The sequence below is a fragment of the Penaeus monodon genome, unplaced genomic scaffold (assembly GCF_015228065.2).
Source record: "Penaeus monodon isolate SGIC_2016 unplaced genomic scaffold, NSTDA_Pmon_1 PmonScaffold_9458, whole genome shotgun sequence".
NCBI classification, from domain to species: domain Eukaryota; kingdom Metazoa; phylum Arthropoda; class Malacostraca; order Decapoda; family Penaeidae; genus Penaeus; species Penaeus monodon.
In genome coordinates this window covers 1-13,437 of record NW_023664834.1, presented here as the reverse complement: position 1 = coordinate 13,437, position 13,437 = coordinate 1, and the positions used below count along the sequence as shown (strand labels likewise).

At 34.1% G+C, this 13,437-nt stretch overlaps 1 pseudogene; it reads left to right on the top strand.

The window, feature by feature from the left end:
* Positions 1-2,105: 2,105 nt before the first annotated feature.
* LOC119572065 lies at positions 2,106-13,264 on the top strand (annotated as a pseudogene).
* The last annotated feature ends 173 nt before the right edge of the window (positions 13,265-13,437 follow it).

The window sequence follows — 13,437 nt, the reverse complement described above, 5'->3', positions numbered from 1 at the left end:
AAAAAATTGGGGGGTGTAAAATTTTTTTTTTTTTGTCTCTTTTTAAAATTTTTTTTTTTGGTTTTTTTTTTTTTTTTTATGTTACATTGTTTCTCTTTAAATAATTTGACCACTTTTTCTCTCGATGTTATGGAAATAAGAGTTAGTTTGGGTTGAGGGGTTTTCGTTCCTTTTTTAAAAAATAATTTTTTTTTCTAAAAATGTCTTCCTAGTGAATCCACATTATAATGCCATTGTTATTTTAGGGTTTTTTAAAAAAACGTTTTTTATCATAAGGGCGCGGTGGCCGAGTATTAAAGCATCGGACTGTCACGCGGAAAATCGGGGTTCGGGGGTTCGAGCCCCCGGCCGGCGCGTTGTTTCTTGGGAAGGAACTTCACTCGATTCCCTGCCTAGCCGCGGGGTGGGCAAGCCCCCCAAGTCAGTGCCGGTCCCAAAACCCGGTAAATGAGATGTGACTCGAAAAAAAACCGGGCGGAAGGCAAGGGAAACCGCTCAAATTCCGGGGAAAATCATGGATACCCCTGACCCCAAACCCCTTGTGGGGACAGGGCATTTAAAAAAAAATCTCGTTCCTGAGGAAGACTACCTTCAAACAGTTTTTAAAAAAAAAAAAAAAATCATCAATCATGAGAAAGATTCCTTCAAACAGTTGTTTCCTCCGTTCTCCCGGGGTTTGTCAAACACGAAGTCGATTTTGTCGAATTTATTAAAACCAAATGGAAATCGCGGGGTGGACAGTCACGGCGTTGGAAAAGTTGGTTATTCCTTGCAGAACAATGGTTAATTTTTCTTTATTAAGGTTCATTTTGGGTCTTCACAGTGTATTGCAAAGATATATTCTTGCTGAGATTAGCAGTGCGTAAATTTTCACAGCAAATGATGTAATAAAGAAAGAATTCAGATCTTTCAATCTTTTCTTTCTTTCTATTTTTAAGTTATTTGCTGATGATTTTAGAAATTTCTTGGAGTTGAAATATAAAGCAGAATTTTTTTTCACGAAAGAACTGTCAAATTAATAACGGTGAATATTATCTGAAAATTTTATTCTCAACGTGCGTATTCATTCACCGATTTTGCTTAAAAAAAGGAAAAGGGAAAAAAAGAAAGAAAGAAAGAAAGAAAGAAAAAAACACGCAACAGATAACACCCATAAACACCATGTGAAAGTTGACTGACTTTACTTACAAATGTATATATATTTATAATATATATATATTTTATATATTTTATATAATATATTTATTATAACTATAATATATATTTTATATTATTATATATATTTATATATTATATATATATAAATATTTATATTATATATAATATAATTGTATATATATATTGTATATATTATATTATTTATATATATTATATTATTTATTATCTATATATATTAATATAATATATATATTATATCATTGTATATAAAATATTGTGTTAATATGTATTATATATATATATATTATACTTATTATCTATATATTGTATATATCTATTTGTGTATATAATTATAATATAATATTATTCTATAATATATATATATTATATATTGTTTTATATATTTGTGTAATATTTACTATTATATATATATTTTATATAAGAATATTTTTTGGAAAATATAATTTGGATATATTATATATAATAAAATAAATATATATAATATATTTTATATAATTGAAATATAATAGTGTATATATTTGTAATATTAATATTAAAATATATTTATATATAATATATATTGTGTATATATTATATATTTATAGTCTATATATATATTATAGATATATATATATAATATATACATGTTTGTGTGTGTGTGTTACATACCGAACAACACACACCACACCCCCCCACACCCCACACACAAAACCACACACACACACACACACACACCCACACACACACACACACACACCCACACACAACAAATAAAATATATATATTTTATTATATATATAAATTACTATATATATAAATATATAATATTATAAATATATAATATATTATAGTATAGATATATATATATTAATTAAATATAAAATATATATATATAAATTTTTTTTTTTTTTAATAACGATAATCTTATCTCTCCCCACCACCTCTAGGGCTAAAGAAGAAAATCCCCCTGAAATCCCCCAGCACAGAACTGGGCGAGGACGGTGTGATGGTCACCTGCCACGGGAGGATTTACAAAATTTACCAGACAGTCCATTATTTCCTTCAGCCGCGGGAGGGCGAAGGAGAAGAGGGAAAGGTTTCAGGTAAAGTCTGGCTCCATTCTAGGTCTTCTTTCTCCCTTCGTCGCCATTTTAAAGAAAAAAATCGTGTCTCAAATTATTTCGCGTTTTATTCAAGGTCTTATTCAAGCGCAATTATTTTTTGAGGGTAAAATAAATTGTTTGTTTGTTGTTAAAAGTATATTGCATTATTTAATTTATGCTTATGTGTATATATAACTGTACTGAAAAAAATGATTGCGATGCTATCTTTGACCAGATAAATTACATGTTAGATATGTATATTTCCAAACAAATTTATTTCAGAAATATATAGTTTAAATGCATATAGATGCATTGTTACACATACAAATTATTAAATCTATGATTTGATTTTCCTCTATCTTCGATTCCTTATACTTATTTATAATTTATGATAGGAATCTCCAAGTGTGTGAAAGTAAAACAGGAGGCTTCAGCTGTACTTTTCAGTGATTCTTGCTAACAAGGAAATTTTCTCTTCACTGTAAACGTATATTATAAAAGTTTCAGATAGACAGCTGTTATATTGGCCTTAGTACTTACTTGGTTCAATTAAAGCATTATGTTTTAAATTTATGTTCAGTATTTAATATATCAAACCACTATACCTACTTTCTCTAATACATTTTTTTTTGTGTAACGACCTCTCATTAAATCTCTTTGCTTATAGAATATCAGTTGCAACTAAGGAAAACATACATATCACCAAACCACGGGTATTTAAATAATAACTATAAGTTGTAGATGGAATTAACAACCGGATTTGTAGAAAAGATTTGACTGCAGGTTTTTCAGAAAGTCCTCTATCATCTCCATTTTCCGCCTCCAGTCGTCTGTCAGCTGATTCGCTGGTCTCTTTTTGAAGGGCCGATCGCCTGCTTCTTCAGCTGCTATTCTTAAACAGAAACCTGCGTATTAGTATCAGAATCTTCAAAAACGTCTATGTAAATCTTTTGTTTTTGGTTTTGGTATTTATTCATCACTGATGTGAATCGGTAACTTGGAAAGTAGAGTAAAGATCGTGTGATTGTTCCTTACACCCAGGGTCACATCAATCACGTGTTAAGAATGCACAGTATATTTTTTTCACCAGATAAAAAACAAATTTTTTTTTACCACACATTTGCCACGTATGTACATTTTCATAAAACAGTGTAGGGGGAAGCAGGGTCACATTCTTAATGTACTTTGTCACAGTTACACAAAACAATGACATGGAACGTCACTCTCCCACAGGATAATCGCCCAATATTTGGCACTGGTTTCCTACCATAGTAATACCGTATGGATAAGTTAATGTGAGAGGATGGGAGTGTACTGGCATGACAGAAAATAACCCCTTTATAAACCCAAAGATCTACACAGTCAGTCTTAAAGTCAACAGTGATTCCATTTTTAGGTCTAAACGCAGAAGGTCGACTTTGTGGCTAATAAATTAATCAGGGGCATGATAGTTCAAGAAGCACATGTAACGGATAACAATATGCTAAGCCTGATGATGGAAACATTGTTGACTCTTGTACTGGTGTTTAAGAATTTCCAATACAGTATTTGAACTTGGGAAATCTGTGGAAAATGAGGTGTACCTTCTCGACTAAAAACACATATAATGGTTGTTATTTTTAGGAATGTTAATGATATCTTTTACATCTTTCCTTTCCTTCCCTTCTCACAGAAAGAACATGCTGGACAACGACGAGACATGCTAAGTGTCTTGATCATGGGCATCGACTCTGGGGTCTCGCGCCAACATGCGACGAAACATGCCCAAAAACGTTCACTTCTGAAGGATGAGCTTGGCGCTCTCGACTTCCAAGCCTTCAACAAAGTGGCCGAAAAACACCAACCCCAACATGGCCGCTTCTCGGGATGGGCTAACTGAGAAGGAGCTGACTGAGATCGGTCAGCCAAAAACGTACGAAATTTGACGACTGCCCCCTCATCGGGAAAGAATTTCTCTGACGCAGGATATATTACAGTGTATGGGGAAGATGACCCTTATTCCCGGATTTTTCATTACAATGGGTATGGGTTTTTTAAAAGAGCCCACTGACTATTACAACCGGCTTTATGTTATTTTTTCTCACACATACACAAAAACACCATGCAGGGCTGTCTGGAAGCTTTGTACTTTGTTTGGGAGGAGAAAAGAGCATATCAGTTATCCATGATTACTCACTGGCTGTTGCAAATACATTCCGAGACACACCGTATATTTCCTATTACTGGAACACAGGCATAACACACGACGAAGTCGAATGGGCATCAGCCACTGATCTTCCTTCGGGTCGAGTATCTGAGAAAACTAAATGAGAGTGGCGTGTTGGACCACCCATACTCTTCTTCATCAGTGACCATGAATCAGGTTTGGAGACATCAGACTGGGCCTACGCTGGCCTGTTAGAGGAGAGATGCATAATTCTTTGTGCTGTTTCCCCATGGTTCAAGGAGAAGTACCCTGAACCTGGAAAAAACCTCAACACCAAAACGGAAAAGACTCGTATCAAACTTGACTTCTATGCAACTTTGACAGACATCTTGACTGGCTCATATGGAAGCAACTCCAGGTAAACCATTGAGGTTGCTTTCTTGGAATGAATATTTCCAGTTTACTTGCATTTCCTAATAAGTCCATGCATCTGTTATACAAATCGTGATATGAAACGTCATTGATAATAAACGAAACAACAGTGCACTACATAACATTCATATTTGCACTGGGATTTTAAGTTTTAGTCGAACTTTGCCATTAATTGTTGTTAATCTAAAAAAATATGGTAAAATAGCTTCTCTCAAGCAAAAGGTGTACTTATTTGGCTGTTTTAAATCCCCCAGGACGCCTCGACATGGCCAGAGTTTGTTTCAGGAGATCCCAATCAACAGGACTTGCGAGGACGCCACCATCCCTGACCACTACTGTTCCTGTGAGCACTCGAGCCAAGTGGAGCCCGACGACCCTCGCCTTCACGATGCGGCGGAGTACGTTGTGGATCAGCTCAACTTCGGAATGACGGCTTTTCCGGAGTGTATGAAGTTACATGCTGTACAGGTAAGGATAATAAACGGGTGCGCTTTAGGTAAGTGTTTTTTTTTCTTCTTCTGCTGCTGTTTATAACTGTAGTGAGATCAAAAGAGAATTAACTTGGGTTGTAGTTTGAATTATCTCGATTTTTAGGATACGATTATTCTGAGTGAGTTGAAGAATGACTGAGTGGGTGAGGATTACTGTAATGTCGATCTACATAAAGTCTTTCATTGACAGGTGGTCAGAGGACAGATCGGGGCGAGTCACAAAGGCACCATAAAGAACATGCTCACAATTCTTTGTTTTTTCATGGGCTATGCCAGGTAAGACTGAGCTCTACTGATTTTATGCCAAGCAATGCGTGGTGGGGGTGTGTGTGTGTGTGTGTGTGTGTGTGGGTGTGTGTGTGTGTGTGTGGTGTGTTGTGGTGTTGTTTGTTTTGTTGTATGTATTATGTATGGATGTATGTTATGTTAGTTGTATGTATGTATGTATGTTGGGAGTATTATATGTTTTACGTTTATATTGTTTTATTATTGATATTTAGTGTGGGTTGTGTGTGTTTTGTGTGGGTGTGAGTGTGTGTGTGAGTGTGGGTGTGTGAGTGTGTAGTGTGAGTGTGGTGAGTGTGATGTGAGTGTGAGTGGGGAGGTGGTGAGTGTGGTAGTGAGTGGGTGTGTGTGTGTGTGTGTGTGTGTGTGTGTGGTGGTGTGTGTGTGTGTGTGTGTAAAATTTAAAATATAATATATATATATATATATATATATAAAATATAATTTTATGTATTGTGTGTGTGTTGTGTGTTGTGTTGTGTTGTGTATATATTATAAAATATTTAAGAAAGTATATACATAAATATAAATATAAATGGTTGGTGTGTGTGGGGGTGTGGTTGTGGTTTATTTTAATAATTATTAACCCCAAAGCCCTTTTTTTCCTTAACATTGAGCTACCCTGTGGCGCTGGCCTGGGTTGGCGTGTCTCTTCCCTCTGTTAGGTCGGTCCCGAGGCGGTTCCCTTAGGCAGAGGATTCCCTGTTGAAAAAGAACGGGGACAATCGGCCCGCCCAAGGAGAAGGGCGCGTTGGACGGGGGGAAGCAATGGACCCCCGGCTTCTAAATTTTTCCAAGTAAAATATATTGGAAATATTTAAAAGTAAATTTTTTTTTAATGGTTAAAGGTGATCAAGGAAATAAAAAAAAAAAAAAAAAAAAAAAAAAAAAAAAAAAAAAAAAAAAAAAAAAAAAAAAAAAAAAAAAAAAAAAAAAAAAAAAAAAAAAAAAAAAAAAAAAAAAAAAAAAAAAAAAAAAAAAAAAAAAAATCACGACGGCAATCTGGAGTCGAGGGTTCGAGTCACGACCAGCCGCGTTGTTTTCCCTTGGGGCAAGGAACTTTTTAACCTCCAATTGCCACTGCCTCATATTTTTAATATTTTTAATATTTTTTTTTATATAATTTTATAAAAATTTTTTTAAATTTAAAAATTTTGTTTTAGAAAAAGGGATTTTTTATTTTAAAAATTTTTTAAAAATTTTAAAATTTATAAATTTTTTTTTTTTTTCCCCTTTTAAAATTGTTTTTTTTTTGGGGAAATGTTTTTGTAAAAAAATTTTTCAAAGAATTTTAAAATTTTTAATTTAAATTTGTTTTTTTAATATTATAATTTACATTTTTTATTTTTAAATTTTTAAATTTTTTTTTAAAAATTTTAAAATTTTTAAAGTTTTTTTTAAAAAATAATTTTATATTATGTATATTATTTTATATATTAATTTTAATGAAATCACTTATAACAAGAACATAACAACAAAATAAAAAAAATGCAAAAAAAAAAAATAACCCAACAGCACACAAAACAAAACTAAAATGTAAAACTTTTTCATAAAATTTAAAATTTGCTCTGTATTGTAAAATGAAAAAAAAAGTTGACAAAGATCAGGGCTATTATAAGAGTCAAGGGTCTCGTCACACTCTTGAAGGTTTCATGGGAAGCAAACTGAAGAAAATAAATAAACGCATTTATTAATTTTTTTAATCAATATATCGATACATTTGTGTTCGGACTGCACTTCCAGAATTAAAGTAGGTCAATATCTACTGGCAGTAACTAATAAAACTGTACAGAAAAGATGTATACACAGACCATTTCACTCGATCTCCTGCTTCTATAAAAAAAAACTTTATTGCAAATCCTTTTTCTTCCTCCACAGGTGAAGGCATTTTAGAAGCGACAGTCCGAAAACAAGAGAATACATTCGAACTTAAAAGCTGACGTTTCTAGGATCAACATGTATGGCAATCAAGAGTCACTGCATCACTGACCCTTTCTATGCAAGATACTGCTACTTGCCAGGACCTCCTGACCACCCTCTACTCTAACACATCTTCAGAGGCGCCTATGAACATCACAGGGACTTAATTTTGGACTTCAATTTCGGTCTCCCGAAAACCCTTTGTGGAGGTCCTCGCGTCCTTCGAGAATATACTGATTCACTTAGAAGGTGCTACCGTGTCCTGTGCATTTCTTCCTTTTTTCTAAAAATGGCACTGAGGGGCGGAGATTGTTACCGCACTTCAATTAATGGCAGGAAGAACCAAGTAGATATTTAGATGAAGTAGATTTAACGACGCTGCTGTTTTGTCTGAGAAAATTGTTACATTTCTTTATTTTGTGCTCCTATGACTTCATGTTTTCTCTGAATGATATACTTGTACAGTCTATCACACGGAATATATATCTGGAAAGTCCCTGTTCAAATGTAATGAATAAAAACTGTTTCCCTATGCCAAAGGTGGCGTTCCTAAGCTAAAGTGCAGGCCTTCAGCTAAAACCCTGTCTTGTGCTATTTTTGCTTTTGAGGCGCTTTAAAGCACAGTAGAAAAGCACAAATGAACTTAGGTAATCATGAATCTCTTTGAAATCAGCCCCTTTTAAATTACTGTTTAATAGCACGAAAGAACAATTCATATTTTGTTTTTACGATAATCATATATAGAACTTCAATCATTTAGGGTCTGCATAGTTTTTCTTTCACCCTTTTGATGTTACAAAAAACACTTGCTTGAATAAAAACAGTGATTTCGAAAAAAAGATCATTTTATTTTTTTTTACAGGCATTTTTCTTTCAGTCAACAAAACTTTCATAAGAAACTCATTAGCCTGTCAGTATTTTTTGAAGAGTTGTGATTCCGAATGTCAGAATAAGGTAGATTTTTTTTTTGTCAGGAAATTTGTTTCATATGTCAGGTACCGTAGATTGTAATCCCCGGCAAAGACGTATCAAGCTGAGCCATGGGTTCTTGCTTCAAGGGAAGAAGTGTAAGGAAAATAACGAGGGGAAAAACAAGAAAAAAAAGGGGAATATGCTGAGGCCTTTTTGCAATTGTTTCAAAGGGCTTTGGCGTAGGAAAAGAGTTCGGCAATTTTTTTGTTTTTTACTCTCCCTTAGTTGTTTTAAACAATTACTAAAATTAACGTGAATCCTCAAGGAGAAAACTCGCATCCCTATAAAGGGTAGGTGCACGTGGAATTTAAAACGGAAGATACGTAGATGGACAATCCAGAGATAAATTCCAAATTACATTGTCTTTTTTTAATGAATAAACCCCGTTTTTTCTGCAAAAAACGCAGTGTTTGCTGTAGGGAAGGGCGAATGAAGAGGTAATTAAAATTTTAAACCCCAAAGATTTTTTTTTTTCCGAGCCCCGGGAAACTGGGGGAAAAAGTGATAGAAATTTTTGGGTATAGCTGAATTATTCATGCTAGTTGTTTTTTCCCGAGGGTGTTTTTTCCCCCAATAGATTAGATCAATTTTTGACCCATATCTTAAAATTGTAGGATATATCTTTTTGAAAAGCCAACTGTATGTGTATCCCTTTTTGGGGCCGTCGAAGTGAGGCGGTAAGGCGCGGCTAGGGACTAAGAAAGGTCCTAGAGAGTGATTTGATCCAGATAAAGGTCCGAATTAAAAGGACCCACCTGTAATAAAAGTAAGTAAAACCCAAAAAGTAAGAGGTGAAAAAAGGGGGGGGGGGAGAAGGGGAAGTGGGGAAGTGAAGAAGTGGTAGATTAAATTTTACGGGGGGACACCCCTTGCATTTCATTCTTTGTAAAAGCTTCGGAAAGAACCTGGCTGCCCCCGGCCTCCTCATCGGGGGCGCGGGTTTTCCGTAGGTTAATTGTGGCTGGCACCCCGTTTGGGTAGGACTAATCTCAGTCGAGTCAAACCGATGACACATTTTAAAGATGGCTTAGGTTCAATTGCATATCTTATCACACAACACCCCACCAACACACCACCCCCAAAACCCACACACCACCACACACCACACACCACACACACCACACCCACACACCAACACACACCACACAAACACACACCACCAAAAAAAAAAACCAAATACACACACAACACACCACACACACACACAACACAAACACACACACAAAATATATTATATATTATATTATATTATATAATAAAAATATATATTAAAAAATTTAGGGGGTGCGTATTGTATTTTTATCACACACACACAAAACCCACAAAAACCCCACCACACACACACACACACACACACACAAAACAAAACACCACAAAACACCCCCACAAAACCCCCACACACACATTTTTAAAAATTAAACAAAAAAAACAAAAACAAAAAAACACCCCACCCACACAACAACAAAACCAAAAACAACAAAACACACCACACACATATATTAAATTTAGTGTGTGCGTATTGTAATTTTATCACACACAAAACAAAAACACACCACAAACACACACACACCCCACACACACACACCACCACACCAAAATATAATATATATATAATAAAATATATTAAAATATTTTATTTTAATATGAGTGTGTGGTATTGTTTTTATATCCCCACCCCCACACACACACACACACACACACAAACACACCACAAAAACACACACCAAAACACACACCCCACAATAATTTTATATTATTAATATATATTTTATATTTTTATATTTTTTTTATTATATATAATATATATATATTATAAAATTTTAAATAATATAAAAATGAGGTGGCTGGTTTTGTATATAATCACACACACACCACACACACACACACACACACACACAAACACACCCCACAAAAACACACACAACACACAAACACACACACACCAAAAAAAAATATAATATAATATATAAATAATTTTATTAATAATTTATTATATAATAGATGTGTGCGATTTATTTTAAAAACACACACACACACACCCACAACACACAAACACATAATATTAATAATAATATATATATATATATAAATATATTAAAAAATATATTTTAAACACCACACACACACAAACATACGTACATACAAACTTACATACATACATATACATACAGCCCAACCTAACAACACAAAACATATCATAAAAAAACAAAAACATACAAAAACACACCCAAAAACACCCCAAAACCACACACACAACCACCACCACACACACACACACATACACATGCAATACAAAAAAATATATAATTTATGTAGTATTGATTCGTGTTGGTTTCATTTTTTTTGTGTGATCGTGCGGGAATCGTAAGGTGTGTGTGTGTTTATGTGAGTATGTGTGGCATTTTTGTAATATAGCACATAAAGGTAAGAAAGAGAGTAAACGGGAAGAGGGAAATGCAAGATATGAAAAAACAAAAGTTTTTCTCTAAAAGGTTTTTTTTTTTTTTGAAAATTTAATATATATAATATATTTAATATATTATATATATAAAATATATATATATATTTAATATATATAATATATATATTAATATAAAAATATAAAATATTGATAGAAATTATGGATGTCAACATTTTATTTCCTATTACAAAGAAAAAACGTACTTGGGTTATGAGAAAAAATGGGTGAAAAAAAAAATAGCGAGCTTTATGCGAGACAGTATAGGGTTCGAGGCGATTTAATCCCCATAATTCGTATGGGATCGCAATGCACAGAGGGGCAAGAGGGGTGGGGTCAGACGGATGGGAAGAGAAGTAGGCAGACCCCCACCTTCAGATACGGAGTTCTCTCAAAAAACCCCTGACTTGTAAGTACGAAGGATTGTTGGGTCTAAATTTAAAAAACTTTTGTTCTTTGTTACCCGCTGCTTTGGTCTAACCGAATGCTATAACATATGCAATAGGGGACACTGTCCCGGAAATTTTGAATTATTAATTTCGAAAACCGCTTTAATCATGACAGCTAATAACTAGCCAAAACAGTAATCCGTTAAACAAAAAAAGATTTTTGAAAATCCATTCTTTTAGTTTTAATTAAGTCACTTCTTTAGTAAAACGAGTGTCATAATATCTAAAAATACACGAGCGAATTTAACGGGAAAACAAAACAACGCTAAAATTTTTTAAGATACATGTTGTGGGGCCCGGGGGCAAAACACTTAAGTAAAAAGGGTTCCTCGGGTGTTTACTCTTTCACGTGGCGACGGACGCTAACCCTAGGTGGGAAGACAACCAGGTGTGTAGCTCTGCCATTTCGCTCGTTTTTTGAAGTTCATTGTTAACATTTACGAGTCTATACGGGGATAAAGTATGAATTAAGTAGATATAAGGCAAAAAAATTCCCCTTTTGGTTGTGTAAAAAAACCCTAGTGAGAACTCCACTGAATTTTATGTTTTTTTTTAAATATTGAAAAAATTTTTTTAATCTGGTGCAACGTTTTCATAGTGGTTTTTATTAGCATTTTTTCGATTTGCTACAACGGGGAGATAACTAATGATCTAGTAAGGAAAATTTTTTGCACCACTCAATGCGAAGTTAATGCCCCGGCGCATTAATGTAATCGCGAAAATTATTGTCATCCCAAATAAGCAAGCAATGAAATTGGGCAAAGCATGACATATGAGGCACTAATTGACACCTTCAAGAGAATAGTATTTACTAGGGATACATAATGGCTTGAAATCAGGGATGGTTCTTTTTGCCAAGGGAGAGGCTAAACTGGTCAACGTCGGGTTTAGATAACGAACGGGAAGAGATAGGGGAAAATGAAGCAAAGCATCGGTGATAAAGGGGGAAAAGGGCAAATCGAGAAAAGACAAAAATAAAGATTATCTGAAAAATATAAAGTATAACAGTCATGTGTTAGGGACAAAGGGGAAGCAGATGAAATTTCATTTTATGTGACTATACAAAATGAGAATGACGGGGGAACAAAAACAACAAAACGTGTTTTAAGAGCGGATAAGTAAAATGAACGAAAAAAAGAGTTAGAAACCAAAACGCTAAAGCAGAGAAAATTAAAAGAAAAGGGGGCAGATTTGGGGAATGCATATTAAGCTGTAAAAAAGAAAATTGCAATGGCAGTATTTTACCCGCTTACAAGCATATTTGGGGGGAAAAAAAAATCTGTACAGAGGTGTAGCGGCATAGTCAGTGCCTAGGGGTATCGCCAGGGGCGGTGACTCGACTTTTACGTGGCAATGGAAGGGAGTTATCGCACTTCGTAATGTAAAAGTAAGCTTTTTTAAAACTTTTCCGGACTAAGTGAAGGGAGTTGTGATAACAACATGGGTACTCTTTCCATACTGTGAAAGTTCCCTAGGTCCTTTCCGATGGGAGGGGGACGTGTTTCATGACATTAATTCTGACACTTGGAAGTCAAGTTCTCAAGGATAAAAAAAAATGCAAATACTAAACGAAAACTTACCAAAGTCATTTTCCCGAAATTTCACACTGAAAAAGCCACATAGATTTTTCGGATTTTGAAAAGATCCTCTGCGGAAACGATAACATAAACCTAAACCATGAGCACCATTTTCTTTTCAGTATATCAAGGACAAACTTGACTATGCTTGAATCTGCGAAACGCCACACCGAGTGGATCTTTGAAATTTTATTTCTTCTGCATGAAAACGCGATTTTGAATGAATTCGAAAAAGAATTCAGATTAGATATTGCATTGTCCTATCCGTTTATGGTTGAGGTCCCCCAAAATTTTTATATCGGGAATATAATTCTGCAAAATATTTTAATTTTTCTGGATTTTAGGGCAAAATTCACTATACTTTTCACGGGGGCAAAAAAAAATTTTTGAAATTTTAAAAAAAAGGAATAAAAAAAAAAAAAACTTTTTTAAAAAAACAAAAAAAA